The 20,228-nt window shown below is 46.3% G+C and overlaps 1 protein-coding gene across 2 annotated transcripts in view; it reads right to left on the reverse strand.

The window, feature by feature from the left end:
- The window catches only part of Cd83 (CD83 molecule), a 173,087-nt gene that overhangs the window by 64,065 nt on the left and 88,794 nt on the right, over positions 1–20,228 (reverse strand). The window contains exon 1 of one of the 2 annotated variants that reach the window (XM_041632794.1): positions 19,283–19,528. The exons of the other annotated variant lie outside the window; for it this stretch is intronic. The gene's annotated coding sequence lies outside the window, so the exon portion shown is untranslated. Of the gene's footprint in view, positions 1–19,282; positions 19,529–20,228 lie in introns of those variants that run through there. 2 annotated transcript variants of the gene reach the window in all.

Here is a 20,228-nt window from a genome sequence, read left to right on the forward strand (position 1 = left end):
GACCTTTTAACTGATGAGGATAATTTTGGTGGTATTACAGACTAGTTATTCACCTGATGAGTCTAGATACAGAGGGAGTGTATTAATTCCTCACCCAAGTCCCACTGGGCCCAAACTTCTAGAGTTAAGGCACAGATTCCTTAGTTAAGTGGGGCCAGGGTTTAAATGTGCCTCCCACCCAAATGATGTGTTAGAAATCCAATTCACAGGGCAGCAATGTTGAGTGAGGGCTAATGTGAGATATTTCGATCACAAGGCTCCCTGTTTCATGAATACTTAAGTGTCTGTTATAAAAAGACTTCAGAGTTGAGATGACGGCTCAGTTGGCGATGTGCTTGCTATATACGCATGAGGACCTGAGTTCAGATCTCCAGAACACCATAAGGAAGCTGAGCCCGCTTGTGGAGATGGAGCCAGAAGTTTCCCTGGAGCTTTCTGGCCAGCCAGTCTAACCAACCAGTGACTCTAAGCTGTATGATAGAGCTGGGAAGAGACACCATGATCACGGCAACTCTTGTAAAGGAAAGCATTTCACTGGAGCTGACTTACAGTTCAGAGGTTTAGCACACTGCTGCCATGGCAGGGAATGTGGCAGCAAGCAGGCAGACATGCTACTGGAGAAGTAGTTGAGAGTTCTACATCCGGATCCACAGATAGTAGGGAGAGAGGGACACTAGGATTGGCTTGGGCTTTTGAAACAACCAAAGCCCACCCCCAGTGGCACACTTCCTCCAATAAGGCAATTACTCCAACAAGGCCACACCTCCCAATTCCTCCCCATCAGGTTCCCTAATGATCAAGCATTCAAATATATGAGCCCTTGCCCGGGGGGTACTCATTCAAAACACAAAAAAAAAAAAAAAAAACCTGATGTCAACCTCCGGTATATGTACATGCGTGAGCACACACATGTACACATGCACACATACACACACACTAGCATGAGCACAAACACACAATAAAAGGGCTTGAGGATGAACTTTAATCTCACTCCATCTTCCTATCCTTCTCCTGGCTGATATTTCTCTATAAACTTGTCTTTGGTTGTATGAGAGTTAATTTAAAACATCACTTTAACACTGGTGCCAAATAAGGGGGAAATTAGATTTAAAATGCAAGCATCTGGCTATTCAGCCCTCCCAGCACATCATGATCAGAAGTGAAGTGCCCTTTGGCAAACATCATCAGTGCCAGACATGCCTTGGCAGGTCTCCAAAGGCAACCAGCATGGAATCCCGGTGCAGTCAGATGGCATTCCTGTGCCTGGGCTGAGCTCTGTCAGGATGCTGTTCTCGTGGGCTGACTGACCTTGTGAGAGGTCTCTGCAGCCTGGTTATCCATAGAGAAAAAAAATGCCCTACGGACCCTCAGCCAGCCTCCTTGCATCCTCCCCCATCACTCTCTCCCTCCCCACTACTCTTCCCTTCCCCATCACTCTCCCCCTCCCCATCACTCTCCCCCTTCCCATCACTCTCTCCCTCCCCATAATTCTCCCCCTCCCCATAACTCTCCCCTTTCCCATCACTCTCTCCCTCCCCATCACTCCCCCTCCCCATCACTCTCTCCCTCTCCATCACTCCCCCTCCCCATCACTTCTCTTTCTTGTTTGAAACAATCTCAAAGTTAATGAAAAGTTGTTTTTAAAAAGCACAACAGCCATTTTTACTGAACTATTTGGTGGGAAGCTGCCAATATAATGGTGCAGAGGGCTGTGGGACTGTCCAGCAGTGCCAGCTAGTGTTTAACAAGCCTACGCACTTCGGAAGCCCCACTGAGGCAAGTCATGTGATTATTGACTGGATGGCCAATTGTTTCTGTAACTTTTTTGGGTGCCACTGCAATGCCTCCCTAGTACAAACAGCTGTGGGGTCTTTCCATGGACCTTTGGTGGTGCATTTTATACTTGTTGGGTACACATATCTGTGGATGGTTAGAAAGATGATTTCTGCCTATATTTTACATTACTCAGACTGACATAGGATTCTCAGTCACAAAGACAGCCTTTTACACAGACAGCTAACTGAGGACTTTGGAGCAGACTCAAAACAGGCTGGTTGCCCTAGGGACAAATATCTGGTTGCCTCTAGAGACAAATATACAACATCATTTTCCCAGATGCTGTTTTAGTGATTCAAGGCCAGAGCTTGAAGCAACTTCCGACATAACTCCCTGTTGTAACAGGCCTGTCTGCAATACTCCCCAACCTCAAGGTTCAGCCAATTGTTTACTGTCTGGAAACCCTCACAAACTTAGCTTGGGTCAATGTGACATTTCTAGCCTAGGGAAAAAAAACACATGATTTATCTTGGGTTCTGAGTATGAGTTGGGCCTGAAAATGGACCTTATATTTGTCCAGTTTGGTTGTGGCATAGTGAGAGAGCAGAGGGCAGCAATGTAGGGAAGCAGAGAGCAAAGGGCAGAGGCAGCAGGATAGCAGCGGAGGTGGAGCACAAAGGAGCAGCAATGCAAGGGCGGCTGCAGCAACAGCAGCAGGGCAGAGAGGGGAGAGAGCAAGAGAGATTTTTTTCAGAGAGGATATTTTCAAGATGAAGTAAAGAGATTGTTGCCATCAGAATGCATTAGTCTTCTTTTTTCCCCCCTCAGATAGAAAAAAAAAATCTAACCTTTGGATAGACAAGAATTTTTCCTAAGTTATCACCGCATTTGTGGGTTTTCTTATTTACACTGGTGCTCACTGGAGGCTGCCCCCGCCAAGTCAGCAACATAATGGCCCCATCATTCCTAAATATTTAAGACTGAAAGATGTACAAACAATAGCATCCTTCTATACAAGCAATATGTACCCATCAGGATGGGAAAATTAATAATTAACACTGACATTATTGCCATCTAATCTTTGGAACCCATTCAAGGTTCACCGGCTGTCATACTGATGCCTTCTGTAGCCAGGACTGTTTACCTTGTTACTGGTCCTGTCTCTTCGGTCTCCTTCAACACAACACAGCTTCTGGGGCTCCTGATGACTCTCTTGACCTTGACTGTTAAAAAATATTGTCAGATGGGGATGGAGAAATGACTCAGTACTTAAGAGCATTGGCTGCTCTTTTAGAGGCCCTGAGTTCAGTTCCCAGCACCTACATGGGGGCTCACAATCCAGGAGATTTTATGTTCTCTTCGGGCCTCCATGAGTTCTTCATCAGGTGATACATAGACATACATGCATGCAAAACACCCATACGCATAAAATTTAAGAAAGAAAATGATACAGCCAACTAATATTGTAGAATGTCCAGCCATTAACGTGGTCCGATGTTTCATCATGATCAAATGCAGCTTGTATAACGTATACAACTGTCACAGAAGCCATGTGGTATTCAGGACCACCCAAGTCACAGGCAAGAACTGATGCAAAAGAAAGTGCACATTTTCATGTAGATACTGTGCTTTAAAAATGACTGAAAATTTCAGGAATGTGGCAACAGAGTGAGAGACCAACCATGGGGCATCCAAACCTGGGACCCCTCGGGGTATGTAACTTTTGCTGGTCTGTGGAACTGGTCATCTGCCATCTCTGCATCTCAGCAGATGGAAAGTGATTCCACTTGGGACATGACTGGTCATGTCAAGAGTGAGCACTCCGTTAATGCAGATGTATTAGTTACATTTAAGTTACCGTGACAGATACCTGACAAGAAAGGGCTCATGGGAGGCAGGGTTTATTACAGCTTACGCTTCACGGGCATGCATGGCAGGGAAGGCATGGCAGTGGGAACATGAGGCAGCTGGTGGCAATGCATCCAGTCAGCAAGCAGAAAAAGGACAGGAAGTGAGGCTGAACTATAAAACCTCAAAGCCTGTTCCCGGTGACCCACTTTTTCTAACAAGGCTCTGCTTCTAGAAGATTCCACGACATCCCATAACAATGCCACCAGCTGAGGACCAAGTATTCAGACAGCATGAGTCTGTGGGGGGCATTTAACACTTCAGCCACAGCGGGGGTCTTCCCGGCTTTTCTGCTCATCTCCTGGTGTATACTTGTATCAACAGGAACTTACAGTTCTGGTGTCTAGCCATGGTCTGTGCCTTGTTTTTGTTGTTGTAGTTTTTGTGTGTGTGCCCACTTGGCCTTCTGGGTGTGCATTTCTGTGAGCTTAGCATGTGTATAAACAAGTGTATTGGCCCTAAGGAGGAAGACACAGGGCACCGCCGGCTCACTCAGAATTTTTGGTGGTGTCCTTTTGTGAGCAACTCCTCCTCCTTCTCAGCACCAAACAGCCAATGAAATCCATCCCTCTGGTTCTGTCCCCTCCCAGGCATCATACTTGTACAGCTGTGGCTCCTGTGGCTGGTTGCTTGAGACCTGCCTATATTTCTCAGCGTAATGGCTTTGTGAGCCATTCATGCTGTTTCCTGAATAGCTTTCCATTGCACGACTGGAGACAATTTATTTCTCCAGTCACCCATTTGTCATATTCAATTTTCTTTATTCAAACTAATGAGCCTTTCCATCTTCAAGCTAGACTTTGACTGCTAGTGAACATGAGGCCTATGAATTCTCATTTCTGACAAGCTCCCTGCCAGCTCTAATGCGACTGGTCTGTGGACCATGCTCGGAGGCACAGGGTTGCAGACGGATCCGTGGGAGAATGGTGACTGGAAGTTGCAGGCTGAGGCAGGGTCTCGTGTGCACAGGAGACCACTGTCACAATGCAGGTGAGAAATAGTGAGAGTCTAAGCCAAGCCAAGAGTGAGACACCGGACACAGTATAGGTAATTGAATAGAGCCAACCAATGGCAGTTGAATCTACAGCTCAATCATCAAAATAAAAGTGATATATCCTGAGAAAAAAAAAATCTTTAAGTTTTCACAGCAATGGACAATGGCTGTAGTCAAAAAGGGCTCTGGTGGCTCACAGTGGAGTGGCTTAAGCCAGACATCGTGAAGCCTTCTAAATGAGTAGGGTTTGAAAGAAAATGGCCCTTTGCTCTCAGAATGGCCTCTTCCACTCCTACCAGTCATACTTCCGGAATCTGCACTCTTTCCACTGCCAAAGTCTCACGTCGCTACACATCTAGTGACAACACGCGTGCTGGTGCACAAAAATGCCCCCAAGATGCTCGTGCGGTGCGTTGGAGCGTTCGGACCCTGCTGGTGCCCTCCAGACGCTCAGGTGTTGAAGCGCTAGGACCCTGGTGGTGGCGCTGTGTCAGAGGGCGGAACCTTTAGAAGGTGGAGCCAGTCTCATTGCAGGAAATCAATCACTATAAAGAACCTTGAGCTTCTATCATCTGACCCTACTTCCTGTCCACTCTCTGCTTCCTGGGTGTGGATACAAGGTGACCTGCAGCCTCCGGCCCCTGCTGCCCTGCCTTCCTCACCATGGTGGGCAGTATCCCCTTGAATGATGAGCCACGTGAGCCCTGGCTCCCTTGAGTCGCGACTTGTCAAGGATTGGATCCCAGCCTGGAGAAAGTAACTCGTACTTGTGTTGGTGTTAGCATTTTTGCCAACAGAAGCAGCTGAGCTAACTGGGGAATGCTGAGAAAGAAGCAGAAAGGTGTGTTCTCTGTTTGGTGGTATAGTTTCAGGGTGGGAAAACGGATTTCACGCAAGGTGCCGTACTAGCTCACTAACCAGTTCCATGGTCATACCAAGTGTGATACTTAGTTTCGAATGCCAGTATGATTAGATAAAGAAATGCCTGGGGCATTACTGAAGCACACCTTCTTCGGGGGTGTCCACGAGAGTATTTTCATAGAATACTAACTGCCGGGGAAAGCCTTGAATGTGGGCAGCACCATCCCTTTGGCTGGCATTCCAGACTGAACGCATAGGGAAACAGGAAGAGGCCAACTGAGAACCAGCAGACCTCTTCCTCTGCTGCCTGAGGCACTGGGTTGTGAAGAAGTGTTCCCTGGTCCCACGGCTTCTACCCTGTGATGTTTGTGCTCCCTGCACTGTGAGCCAAAACAAACCTTTTCTCCCAGTCAAGCTGCTTCTTGGTCACAGCAATGAGAAAAACCATGAAGCCACCAAGGGAGGACAGCCGACCCACTATAGAAGGCAAGGTACACACAGCAGAACCTGGTTTATTCACAGTTCTCTGAGTCGAGAGTGGGGCCAGTACAGAATATGTGTTTAATGCAAGCTAAATACCTTGCATGATAATACAGTTTTTACCTTTCATAGATGCTGTGAGGACTGAATCTTTTGAATGTACACATTGTTTTGCAAACTCAAGGTTTATTTTTAAATTATCATCTTATTAATTATACCCATTCAAGCATATATTGTTTGGAAATCATCTTCTCATTCCTCTTTCAATTTTCTGTTTCTAACTAGGAGCATCTCTGCAGACATGACCCATCTACACTCCCAATACAGCAGGAGCAGGCCCTGACCATATGCCCTGCGTTGTTTCAGAAGATCTGACTCACTTGGCTGAGCTGCAGGCCCCCTGGTCTATGCATCTCCATATCCTCGCCTAAAAACACAGTGGCTGGTGACTGGGACAGGATGTATCCTCAGAGAATACAAAAGGACATATGATCATTTAATTCATCTCCAACTACGTGTGCCAGACCAGCAGGACCAGGTCAGCTGAGCCACCACCATCCTTGAAGTTCAGAAGCAAACAGAGAATGTGGCTGTGTTTCTGGTGGATCAGTGAACCCACTCTGTGGTGCAACATTGGGCAGGAAAAACAGAAAGGAAGAATGAAAGAATGAAAGAGAGAGGGAGGGAGGGAGGGAGGGAGAGAGAGAGAGAGAGAGAGAGAGAGAGAAAGAGGGAGGCAGCAGGCAGCCATGTGGGATAATCTAGGAAAATAACAGCTGTTTTCAATGGTTTCTTCAAGTATTTTAAAGCAACTCAGGAGGAGGATGCTACCTGTTCTATCTTAAGACAAAATCAAAGATTGACTTCTAATCCTAGCTTTTGGGAAGCTGAAACAGAAATGTTACTACATGTCCCAGGCCAGTCTGGGATACATAGCAAAACCTGACTCAAAACAAAGAAGGAAGGGAGGGAAGAAGGAAGGGAGGGAAGGAAGGAAGGAAGGAAGGTCTATTATCTAGGTCCAAATACGTCATCTATGCCATTGTCAATACTGTAGCCTTCAGTGGTTCAAATCCTGCACTGCTTGTCCACTTTTGCTTCCCACTGTGCTGAGGTCTGTGTTGAGTGGATGAAAGAATATCACAACATAAAAAACTCATTTTGAGTCCAGTGAAATAAGGTCCCTGTCACCAGCCGCGTGCCTGTTAACAAACACGCTCCTCGGCTCTTCCTGCTTCTCCAGGCAGGAAGGCTGCAGGAGTGTTCCAAGTGGCCCGGCCAGGAGGCCATGTGCTGTTTCCTCCAGGCAGAGTGCCACCCTCTGCTTCTCCCCATTCCTGTGCTGGCAGTTTCCCATGCTCTCTCCCACTGAAGTATCCTCTCTGTGTTGAAGACATTCTTGGCAGAGACTCCAAACAGAGGAAAGGTGGCCTTTGTGAAATATCTATATTAACTTTCCAGAGCAACAGAGATGTCTGCCCGATGGGGAGACCACAGAGACCGAGCAGCAATTAACCTTAGCAGAACTCCTTGGCGAGCCGCATGAGCTGGCATTCTGCTCGCATGTTGACATGACTCTCTGGTTGCTCCACACGTTGGATAAAAGGCAGATGACCCTAAGGTGAGAGCAATTAGCACACTCTACGGCTTGGATCTGCAGGATCCCGAGCACAAGGCTGCAAAGGCCCCAGGTTCCCCGGAGCAGGTGCTGAACAGCAGGAAGGAGAGAACCTGAGCAGGCCTAGGAATGTCTCTTTAATCCAGTGGCAGAGCCATCCCCCGGCTGACTGTGTAGGGAAAGAGCTGTGCTTGGCTTCAGCGTAATAAAGTCCCTTCACTTCTGTCCTGTGTAGTCTTTTTTTTTTTAAGATTTATTTATTTATTATGTATACAGCATTCTGTCCGCATGCCAGAAGAGGGCACCAGATCTCATTACAGATGGTTGTGAGCCACCATGTGGTTGCTGGGAATTGAACTCAGGACCTTTGGAAGAGCAGCCAGTGCTCTTAACCTCTGAGCCATCTTTCCAGCCCCTGTCCTGTGTAGTCTTGTGCGGGGAAGGCAGCCCATGACCAGAGTTCACGTCCACTTCCTTAACTCCATTCCCCCTTCCAAAGTCCGGAAACAGCACTGACAGGAGGCAGGGCATCTAATTGTTACAGATGATCATCCTCTCCTAGGCGGACATGCAAGCGAAATACTTCACAGTAGAAGAGTCCAGTGGTGATCCCTCAGAGAATGGGAGGGAGATTGTGATCCAGAACCCGTGTGCAGGTAGACTGAGTTCCTGAGCCATTGCTCTCCCTTCCTAACTTCTAGGCCCTGCCTCCTAAGAGCCCCGCCATCTCCGGCAGTACCAAAGGCTGGTGAGCAAGCCCTGGGCACACAGGCCTTTGGGGAACATTCAGGATTCAAACTACAGGGTCAGGATTACAGACAAAGGTAAACACGGTCAGAACGGATAAGTATGAAGAAGAATGAGGCAGGCTATGGGGAGGTAAGGAATAAAGAGAACTCATCTTGCTTGATGTGTAGGTGCATGGCTGTAATCTCAGCACTCAAGAATCAGAGGCAGGAGGACCGTCTTTTGTCCAAGGTAATCTTGGTCAATATAGTGTATCCCAGGCTATCCAGGACTCTATAAGTGAGACGCTGGTTTTGTTTTGGTTTTTGCTGTGGTTGTTATTGTTGTTGTCTAAGCCTATGACTTTATTCAGATGGCTCAGCAGATAAAAGCATTTGCCACCAAGTCTGCTGATTTTAGTTCTATCCCCAGAACTCACAAAGTGGAAGAAGAGGAGAACTAACTCACAAATGTGTTCTCTGACCTCCATACCTGCACTGGGGCATGAGCAAACCAAACACATACACATATACACTAAATAAATAAAACAAAAGGAAGGCTGATAAATCCAACATTCCTTCAAAACAGAGCTGCATGCAATAATATTTTCTAGTATGAAGTCTATATAAGCTACTAGACTCAGGAAAGGATCATGTATTCACGATTATTTAGGAATTGGGTCATTGTTTTGTTCTTCATGTGTGTGTTTTTGTTTTTGTGTTTTTGGTTTTTTTTTGTTTTTTGTTTTTTTGTTTTGTGTTTTTGTTTTTGTGTTTTTGTTTTTGTGTGTGTGTGTGTGTGTTTTGTTCTTCATTTGTTCTTCAAGTGTGGTTGGGGAAGTGCAGTCTGTGTTCTGACCACCAGGGGGCAGCTGAGAGAAGACAGCATTCTGAGATGCCCGAATAACAGCCAAGCCACAGGGGAAACAGCCCTGGTATTGTCAGGTGAATGGGTCACTCTGGTCTCCAACCAAACACTTCTGAGTAACTTTTTATTACCGAGCTGACATTGTGCCATGAGACCCCTGTAAGAATACTATGTGAGGATAGAATCAGTGCTGAGACTTAGTACTTAGTTGAGCTTAATAGAAGACAAAGATCAGTATTGAAACAGGACTAAAAACAAAAAAATTATCAGGACTTATCTGTGAGGTCAAATAAAACCATTTCCCTACAGAAATCAGAATCCAGTTGCTTCTCACAGCCTGCAGAGAGTCCATTTTGAGTGTTTGCCTGGCTGGCCCATCTTGCTAAACCAACTTGACTTGATACATGAAGTTGCCAATTGTTCTACATGTGATATGGGTTCATCCATAGAGCAGTTGAAAACGCAGATTTTTTCAAGGGAGGAGGGGAGTTTGGTTATTTGTGTTTTGGTTTTTGGTTTTTTGCCACCTCCAATCTCCGTGCAGCACTGATCCTAAGTTAGTCATTTTTACATTGCTATCATACATGCCCCATAAAAAGCAGCTTAAAAAGAGGGAAGGTATGTTTTGGAACAGGGGTTCAGAGTGCAATCTATGATGAAGGTCAATCCTGTTGACCTTTGGGCTAGCAGTGAGATGGGGTACAGAGGAAAACACATGCTAGGGAGCAAGAAAGAGGGGCAGAGAGTGAGAACCCCAGTGTCTGCTTCCATGTGCAAAACTAAAACCTCCTGTCTCTTTAGGGTTCCACCAGATCTCCTCAGCAAGGCTTCTACTAAACAGGCCAAAATGCTCACAGCTGGGTCTGAACTATGGCAAACCCTAAGACTAGAAAACTGTGAAACTTAGAGCAGACACCTTGTGGCATCTGCTTGGATAGACATTGACAATGGCACTGGTCACACTGGGAGGACAAAAGAGAGAGCAGCACCGCCCGCAAGTGTGTCTGCCCTGCTCACATGGTAAAATCTTAGAACCTATTTTCTTTCTGCCAGGAAGGTGAGGTGAACATCTGCAGGGCATCTTAACTGGCCTGCCCTTTTCCTGAGGCAGACTGGATGAATTCCTCGGTGGCTGTCACCACCAACTGACTCCCAGAGTTTCTACCAGGGCTTAAGCAGACTTTGGAGGTTGAATAAAAATAAAAGAAACAACAGCAGTGAAAGCCGCAAGCCCCGCAAGCCCCGCAAGCCCCGCATATCCTACATCCACACCAACAATAATTTCAAGTATTTGAGTCCTCTTTATTGTCCCAGAACAAAGCTGCAACACTGGAATTTAAGCATCTTAATTAGGCTCTGGGTTTAATTTCAGAATCAAAAAATAGGATGGGTGGTACAATAGCCCGGGAAGAGGTTGGCTTCATAGACAGGAACAAAGAACAAGAAAAAAAAGCCGATCGTTTCAAAGTCTCTCTCCTTTGTAAGGTGGGGACAGAACAACACAGCCAAGCTACTGGCTAATAGGGTTACTCCAGGCCACTTCTTTGTGTATGGATTAAAATTAAAACCAAGGAAACTTCATCAGCATTCAGGTTGAAACTGACCTGTTTGGGGCATTTGGCTCTTATCTCTCATTTTTCCAGGTTTCTTGAGAGATTAGCTAAACAGCTTTGTTTCAGCTTGATGCTGAGGGCCTCGGGCATGAGTAACTCCATTTTAATTTATGATCTGCCTTGTGGGGGCCTAGGGAAGGGGTTCAGCTCAAAACAGTGGCCTCCTGTGATTTCTAATCAGTTCCTTGTGCTATGTTCTAGTATCTGCACGTTACATTGTTTAATCTCCCGCCTCCACACCCTAATTTACAACATGGATATTCATACCCATTTTAATATGATAGAGACCCAGAGAGTGAAAGCAAGATAAAAACTTGGGCCGGGAAAAAGAGCTCAAACAGCAAAACCCTTGCCATGAAGGATTGATGACCTGTGTTAGTCCTTCAGAATTGACATTAAAAAGCTGGATGTGACGATATACGCTTGTCATCCCAACTTTAGGAGGCAGAGACAGGAAGATCCCTGGGACTTGCTGGCCAGCCTAGCCTACGTGGTGAGCTTCAGACTAGCGGAGACTCTGCCTCTAAAAACAAGATGACTGGTTCCTGAGAAACTTCTGGTCTCCATACATGCCACACACATACACACACACACACCATACACACACATACACCACACACACACACACCATACACACACATACACCACACACACACACACACACCATACACACACATACACCACACACACACACACACCATACACACACACACCACACACACACCATACACACACATACACCACACACACACACACACCATACACACATATACACCACACACACACACACCATACACACACATACACCACACACACACACACACCATACACACACATACACCACACACACACACACCATACACACACATACACCACACACACACACACCATACACACACACCACACACACACCATACACACACATACACCACACACACACACACACACCATACACACACATACACCACACACACACACACCATACACACACATACACCACACACACACACACCATACACACACACCACACACACACCATACACACACATACACCACACACACACACACACACACCATACACACACATACACCACACACACACACATACACCATACACACATATACACTACACACACACAGCATTCATGCACATACACCACACACACACACACACACACACACACACACACACACACAGAGCAGGGTAGGGGGAACCTGAGCAGGCCCTCAGCTTCACTGACTTTCATTACCAGTTCCAGAAAAGATATGAACAAGACGTCCCCACTCCCTTTGCTACAGACATCTCTGACTTATTGACTCCAAAGGCAACGGTTGACTAAATTGTTTTTCAGGAGCATGGGAGTAACTCAAACTAGTTGAAATGAACAACCAGTGACTTGGGCCTGTGCCAGAATCAAATGGGTGACAAAACTCTAATATCAGAGAAGAATAGTCACTGAGTTTATAGACATGGGTCCTATGGAGGGCCATGAGGTATACTTACACATGCATGGGCTAGCCTCAAACTCACAACGTGGCCCAGCCTGGCTTCAAGCTTGTGCCTCCCCTCCTGCCTCTACCTCTCTGAGCATTGGCACTGCAGATATGAGCCATGCTACTTGACTCATTTTTTGTTGTTTTTCTTAGAAGCATCTGTTTGTTCACACTGCACACCTGTTACTAAACCAACCATCACAAAAGACCCTGGCGCTCTGAATACCAGCAGGGCGTTTCTTTATTCTCTTTCTGTCTGAACATCAACCATCTGTTTATGATCCGTGTTTGACTTGCTATTTCTCCATCTGGTCAGGCTACTATCAAAGGCCGCTATGATACGCGGGCATGTTGTCAGTCGGGAGCATCTATTTATGAGACAGAAAACTGGCCCGGCTTCCACAGTGCTCCACTGTAGCCTTTGACCCATGCACACTTTAGAGGTATATGGTAGATAGGAGCCTCTTCTGTCCCCAAAGAATTCTCCAGTTCTAAAAGTAGGGTCCCTTAGGAGGATGCCAGGAAGATCTCCATGGCACCCCCTCTGGGTGGTAAGAGTCACCCTCGCTGGCTAGCCAGTCCTCATTTCCTAAAAAGGATTCATTGATTAAATGGTGCAGAATCTATTTCTCAGGGTACCCAAAACCCCTTCCCACTTCCCTAGCCAATAAACACTTTAATGTGCTGTGCTCAAAGCCTTGCTAAAGGAAAGCAGCCATTCCTCTTACGGCAGTAGCATCGACCCTACATGGACTTGGGACTTTAACATTTTCACACCCATTTTTGTCTTCATTTGTGGCAAATGGAAGAACAGTCCAACAAGAGCAGAAACAAGTCTACTCTCAGAGAGGGATGTGAAGGAGCCATCCTTTCTCTTCATGAAGACGATGATGCACTCTTTGGTCACACCCCTGTCGTTAACGTCATCTCTGCTACCAGCCTCTTGGGATCTTTGTGTTTCCCTAAAGAAAAAAACGAACCTCACAGAAAACCAACCTGGGGCGTTGAGCCTGGCTCAGTGTCGCAGGCACTGGTGTGACTCAGACCCTGGTGGATGCGCACATTTCCCTGCATCCTACCTGCTCCTGGCTCAAAAGTCAGGAGGAGACTCTTTCCGTGCCTCAGTGCCCCAACTCAAATGGAAACCCCATCAGAATTAATAAACTAATTTATTTATTAATTTTATAATAATTTTATAAATTAATTTTAAGCGCCAAAGCTACTTATATATCCTATTGTCTGTAGGGGAATCAACAGTTCTTTTTAAAGCATGTATAGAGGCTAGTGATAGAGCATTGGTACAGTGCAGGAGCAGAGCATTCGACTGTAGGGACCAAGCACAAACACGTGCTTTCTCATGAGCCTTAATGGACCCTTCTGGAAAACGATTGAACTCTTCAGTCACAAATGTCCTGTTAATAATAATCACTTCATTAGTTAGGAGAAGAATCAACTCTGGCAGAAATCAACATTGAAAGGCAAAAAGTAGTCTGGAAGGAGATAGAACCAGAACGAACCTGAAGGTACAGTCAGGAACCAGCCAAAGTTATCACTCCAAGTTCATCACCGGAGACTACACAGGATATCCCATTAAATCCAAAAGCAGAAAGGATGGAAAGATGTCGAGATGGCTCAGTGGGTAAAGGGACTTGCTGCCAAGCCTGAGGAGCTGAGTTCAATCCCAGGGACCACATGGTAGACCAAGAGAACAGACGCCCACCAGTTGTCTTCTGAAGTCACGCATGCACCCGGGCACGCACACACCACCACCCTTCTATACACATGCACACACAAAAACTAAAATCAAAAATAGCTCTGTAAAGGAAGGATGGAACTCAGAAAATGAGTTGCGGCAAGCTGTCGTGAGTGTAGGGTTAGAGGCAAGCATGAATTTTTAAATGTAGTAAGGTGTGAGATTAGTGATGGACTGACTGAATTGGAACAGGGCCCTCCCGGAAGTTCATGGGGAGAGTGCCTGGTGGATAGCATCTGGGTAGCTAAAATATGGAAAAGGGACATTCTGATGGAGATTAAGCCTCGGGGAGTGTGTGACCTTTTTCTTTGCAGTCCTGTCCCCATTAGCTTTTAATCCTCCTGGCCCCATTAGCTTTTAATCCTACAAAGAACTTTTTAAGATATGACGACAGCTTTGTAGACGTTCCCTGGAAGGTGTGTGTTTGCTGCTGTTCAATAATTACACTGAGCTGGGATTGTTTTTACCAGACACAATGGAAACTTTATATAAGACAGGAAATAAACAACTCACCAGCCGCTGAGACGGAGTTTATCATGCCCGAGGTGTGCTGTTGGATTTGTAGAGCCCATCCTTTCGATTGTCAAGAGTGGGTATCTCCCCCAAACACCTGCCTTCACTAGATAATTCTACCACTCTTCTCTATTCTGCCTGCGTGCAAATAATTCTTTCCCTCGCCATAGAAAAGAGACCTGCCCATTCTAAGAGTCAACTCCAGGGAGGTCTATCACAGCCACTGGGTCTTCCGGAATGGGATTCTCAGCCACTCCTGGCAGTTGGCCTGAGGTCTCCAGCTCCTTATCTTACTACCTCAGGAGGTAGCTAAACTCACCAGCTTTGGTGAAGAATTGTTAATCAGAAAGGCCCCTGTGCGTCTCTTCAGATTCAGAGTCCTAACTGCTTCTGTGGGCAGAGCCCTCGCTGATTTTAACACAGGGGAGATGATAGAATCAGGGCTCCCCCGTTGACCACGCCTGCCTGTGAGCCCAGCCATGCTCTAGTAATTGGCTTCTACCTCCTTTTTAAAGGGGGACACATGATAAACCTCTCAAAGTTCAGTGGAAACAGACAAATCCGCTTAAACACTCAGCAAAGAGAAACCCTCAGCATGAGAGAACATGCGAGATTAATGGTTGCGCACCACAAGCAAAGGTCAAGAGCTGAAGACAGAGTTGTTGGTGATGAACAGAGTGGAACTGATGATGCTTGGGCTCACATACCAAGCACCAGAGGGACATCTTTTGAAGAGAACGAGTCCCCCAGACGACACACGTCCAGCTGTAGAATGAACTTTTCTTTAAAAATCTATTGCCTTCCTATTTCAACCTGACTCTGCACCCTTAAAGGAGGTCACAGAAATGGGGCATCAAGGTGAAAATTTATGGATACTATTTTAAAAGAGATAATGGAGGAAATATATCTGCAAGATGTATTTTCATAAGGAATCAGCCCAAGAATTCAACTCTCTAACTAATATGTAATATGTTTCAGATGTGAGTGTATGGATCTTTATTTGTTCTATTTTTTCAGATTCACAACTATGTCAAGTGTCCATTATTCCCACGTAATGCGCGGTATGCAGGGTGCATGACACCTGAGGCTGGAGGGCACGCTACTCAGGTTTCTCCAGCTGCGTCGAATGGCACGTGACCCAGCTCTCCACATCTGTGCTGAAAGTATGATTACATATAAGATACAATCAGATGCACCCGCCTTTTCGAATCCTTTCACTAGAACTGAGTGTAGAATCTACGTTCATCAATAGCCTGAGAACAAAGGGCTTGGGTCCAGGGCTAGAGTATGTCCTCCAGGGTTCATGAGTTCAAATTTAATCCCAATTTTGAGGAGTTAAGAAGGTGTGGACTTAATGCAATGTACAGAGATGAGTTTGAGAGTGATTGGAATTAAACTCATCATGGGGAGGCCCCATGATTGCATTCTGGTTACTTTCATAGAGGGAGAGAGACTAGAAAACACATGTGATATCTATGTGACCTTGAGAGTTTGCCATCAAGAAGGCCATGATATGGGTCCTTGGACATTCCCAACTGTGAGTGTGTATGTGACATGCTGGTAGAGGGAACACTTCTGTAAACATGTCTCATTGCCCTTTCCTCCTCCTGTTTCTGTCCCTATCTGCCCAGCCACCATCCCCCTCTTTGTGTCCCTCAGCCTCACCTCTGCTTCTCTCAGCTGCTGAAGCGTAGGCCATAAACTGTCAGGGGGTGTTTGGATATCCAAGGGACATTTTTAAGGGCCCTGTTCTCCGTGACGCGTTTTTCTCTCTGTGGCTGTGGTGCGTCATCCTAGACCTTGGTTCTCCTCTCTTCATTCTCCTCCTCAGCGGAATAGAAGCCTTCAGAGAGGACACCGCGAGCCTCCTACCCCGCAGCTCTTGTTTCCACACAGTGTTTTGACTTTCTCCGGAGTTCATTCTTAGCTCAAAGACATCCTGAGGTTTGAGTGTCTACCGCCTACACAGTGGCCTTTGATCTGGAGAGGGAAAGTACCAGCTGTCCCCTTGGAGATGGCAATGAATGCTGAGATCTAACAAAAGGTGCTCTCGCTCCTCAAAGACAAGCGCTGAGACGGGACTGGGGGAGCTTGAAGACACATCCCATGGAGCATCATTTTTATCCTCTAACTCAATAAAAACAACCCTGTTTGGAAGCATGAAGAATTCTGTCTTCATTTGACCTTCCTTTCTCTTTCTTTCTGCTTATTTTCTTCTCTCTCTCTCTCTCTCTCTCTCTCTCTCTCATCATTCCTCCTTTCCTCTCTTCTATTTTATTTTTCTTTTGACACAACATCTCGCTGTGTAACCCACACTAGCCTCAAATGTATGGCAATATTCCTGTCTCAGTCTCACAAGCACACGGGTCGCCATACCCAGGTCTACCTTATTTCTCTTTGCTATGATTTAGGAAATAGGACTTTTCCCCCAAAGTGTGTGTTTATCAGCAAATGCTTCAAGATTTATCCATAAAATGTGTACATGTACGTACATATACATATACTCCCTCAGACATCTGTAGTCTCTTTTGAAATACTGCGACAAGAAGCTGACATGCTTCGTCATAGATTGTTGTGTTTGCTATGCTGTCTGTCTTCTCGGGACAATGCCAGGCTCTAGACAGTGAGCACCAGTGTAGACAGTTGCATGATCCTAGAGGAAATCTTTGCTTTACTGCTGACCAAGTGTCTTAGTTGAGATAGCAAGCCCTACATAAATAACCCTCAGCTTCTCAGGCCTGACACGCTTTAAGTTTACTACTTGCTCAAACTGCAGACAAAGCTGATTAGTGGCTCTCTTCCAAGAGATGACTCAGTACTCTATCTAAACAGCTTCCATCTTGGATTGCCACCCTCTTTCACATGTGGCCTTCAGTGTTACCACAGGAGGAAAGAGAGAGCAAAACCCGTTGAGTGCAGGAACTCATGCCAGGTCCAGAAGTCACGTGACATCTTTTCTAGCTGTGTAACATTGACCAAACCCAGTCACGTGGCCACAGCCTCATTTCAGTGGTATTTGGAAATATGCTTTCCCATGCTGCCAGGAAGAAATAATAGGATGGCTATTTAGTGGTCTGTCATGGGTGGTATTTTCTTTGGTCTGTTAGATCGTTAAACTTTGAGTGCTGTAAACAGGCAAAGAGAACAAAGAAGAAAGAAAAAAAAAACTAAGCAAGACCTATGTTGGTCCAATACAATTAGACATTTGTTGGGTTCAATGTCCTCAAATAGCAGGTCAGATACGGGCAAAATCAAGGTGGAAACATCTCAATTTTTCTTTCTGTTCCAAAAGGCATAGAAGCAACAGCTTATAGGAGCTCTTTTACCCATGGAACATGACAATTATGAAGTCACCCTGAAATACTGCCATGTTCAGTCTCTGGGGTGGGTGCATCCACTGGACTGTCTTTAAAAGAAGGGACAGCCAGTCTTGGGAACTATCTCATGGATGTGCTGTTCCCTTGAGAATCCAGGGCCAGGGAGGAGGTTGTGCCTATCCAGGGATAGGGGAAGTCCAGACCCTTCTGTGACAGAGTGGAGGGCTATGCCCCTCTTGGGCTCCCCAAGCCAAGCAACCCATAGTTCAAGACTGACTCCTCTCTTTTCTACCTCTTGCCTCCACAGAGGCCTGGCTGACTCATCTCCTGTCTCTTGTCATGGCCTCTGTCCAAGCTCATCGTTCCTCCCTGGACTTCAGCCATAGCCTCCTACCTGATCTCCCCGCTGTGAGCTTGCCTGGACCTGTTACATTTTTCCCTGAGAGGCAATCAGAGCCCTTGTTCCAAAACATTGAGCTGACGCCGTTAATTGCCCACCTTAAATCTTGTCACCATTCCCATTGCCTTAAGAATAAACCTCAGACTCTGGCAGAACCAATAGATTCAGACGGTTCTTGCCTTGGTCCTTTAATCTCTCCTCTTGCTACCACTTTCCACCCCTAGTGTCCCATCTGTATGCTACACTCTGCTCAAATGCAACCAATTGTTCCCAGAGGGACATTCATTCCCTTACGCAGTCAAGAGGGACTCAAACTCCTCCCTTTACTTCAAACACTTCCCTCTTCTCATTCTCCTTCCCATGTGACTTCCCTCATAAGTGGGATAAAGCAATTCTCCTCTGATGTAAATCAGAAAGGAATTGCCCATCTTGAAACAGGAATCTGACCAAATTTCATATCTTGACCCCCTATGATTTGAACCCAAATGTCTTCCAAAGGTTCATGCATTAAAGGACTGATGCCTAGCTGATAGGCTTCTGGGAGATAATTGGACCAAGCAAGCTCTAACTTTGCCAATGTATTACCTCATTGACTGATGAACTCACAAACAAACGGACTAGTGGGAGGTAAGGCTTGGTTGGAGGGAGGAGTTCTCCAGAGGCATTCATGCCTCTGAAGGTTATATCTTGATCCCAAGCGTCCCTTTCCTTCAAAGTCAACCTATGGCAAGCACCTCTGATTTACTACCTCCGTCATGATGGTCTGACCCTTACACAGTCAACAAGCTCACAGCAACGAGGCCAAGCTATCACAGATTAAAACCTCTGAAACTGTGAGCCAAGACATGTCATTCCTCCTTCAAGCTAAATTTTCAAGATTCTTTTGTCAATGAAAGGAAAGGTGAACCCAGGACATTAAGGACAGGAGTCAAAATACTGTTAGTAGGAGGAATAAGCCTTACCTCATATGGACCTGATGGCAGTGGGGGAGGGTACTGTTGCTGCTAGAGTGGAGCTCCTCAGGGTGCTTCCGGCATCTTCACTGAAGGAGCACACTGGTACCCCATCTACCAGCATCATTGGCAGTAAGAGACTTCAGTTATTCCTCTTGCCGTAGATCTGATCCTTTTTACGCCCTCTCTCGCAAGGTGTCATGGCAACCAGAGTGGATGAAGATAATATTGATGCTGACTCGGCAGATTTTACAAGAAAGCCCTATGCCTGGAGCTCCATTGTCCCCTCAAGGACCACAGGGGTACCAGGGAGCAAGCAGAAGGGGTAGGTGAGGGATGGAGAGCTTGAGCACTCCTGAGGCAGGCTCATTGGGTAAGTCCTCTTCAAACAGCACAGCACGCTCCATGGAAAGAGCCTTCCCATCTGGAGAGAGCCCCAAAGCAAGTGTGTGACTCATGCCTGGCACTGCCCGCAGGGGATGCACACAGAGTAAAAATAGTTAGAGCTAAAAGTCCAAGTGGGAATTTCTTAGAGTCTGGAGGGTTGTGTGTTCCCTCTTCCATCAGGAGAAAAAGAGGACATGCCTAAAATTAGGCAAGAGGAGCTTCCAGGAGCTTCTTCAAGAATGAGGTCACTCCTGGGATTCTGGAAGACCGACTCAGAGACAGGTGCCTGACCTGGCCTATAGCTTTCTGAGCACAAAGGTCGCAAGGCTTTGATAATAGCTTAGTCTAGACTCCATAAACCTAAATGAGACTGCTTATGAAGACCTCAAACGGACTAGGAAACCCATGGCACTGGACAGGGGTGGAAAGAATGGGAGAGAAATGCAGCGATGGGGGGCAGCTGTTTCTGGCCTTCCCGGCACCACCCCAGCTCATACCACACACAAGTTACCTCAGCTACACTGGGGCAACTTTCCCACACGTACGTAATGTGAATCTTTCTGTGGAT

Source organism: Microtus oregoni, unplaced genomic scaffold (assembly GCF_018167655.1).
Source record: "Microtus oregoni isolate MIOR12 unplaced genomic scaffold, Mior012 000042F_ref0000377, whole genome shotgun sequence".
Classification (NCBI taxonomy): domain Eukaryota; kingdom Metazoa; phylum Chordata; class Mammalia; order Rodentia; family Cricetidae; genus Microtus; species Microtus oregoni.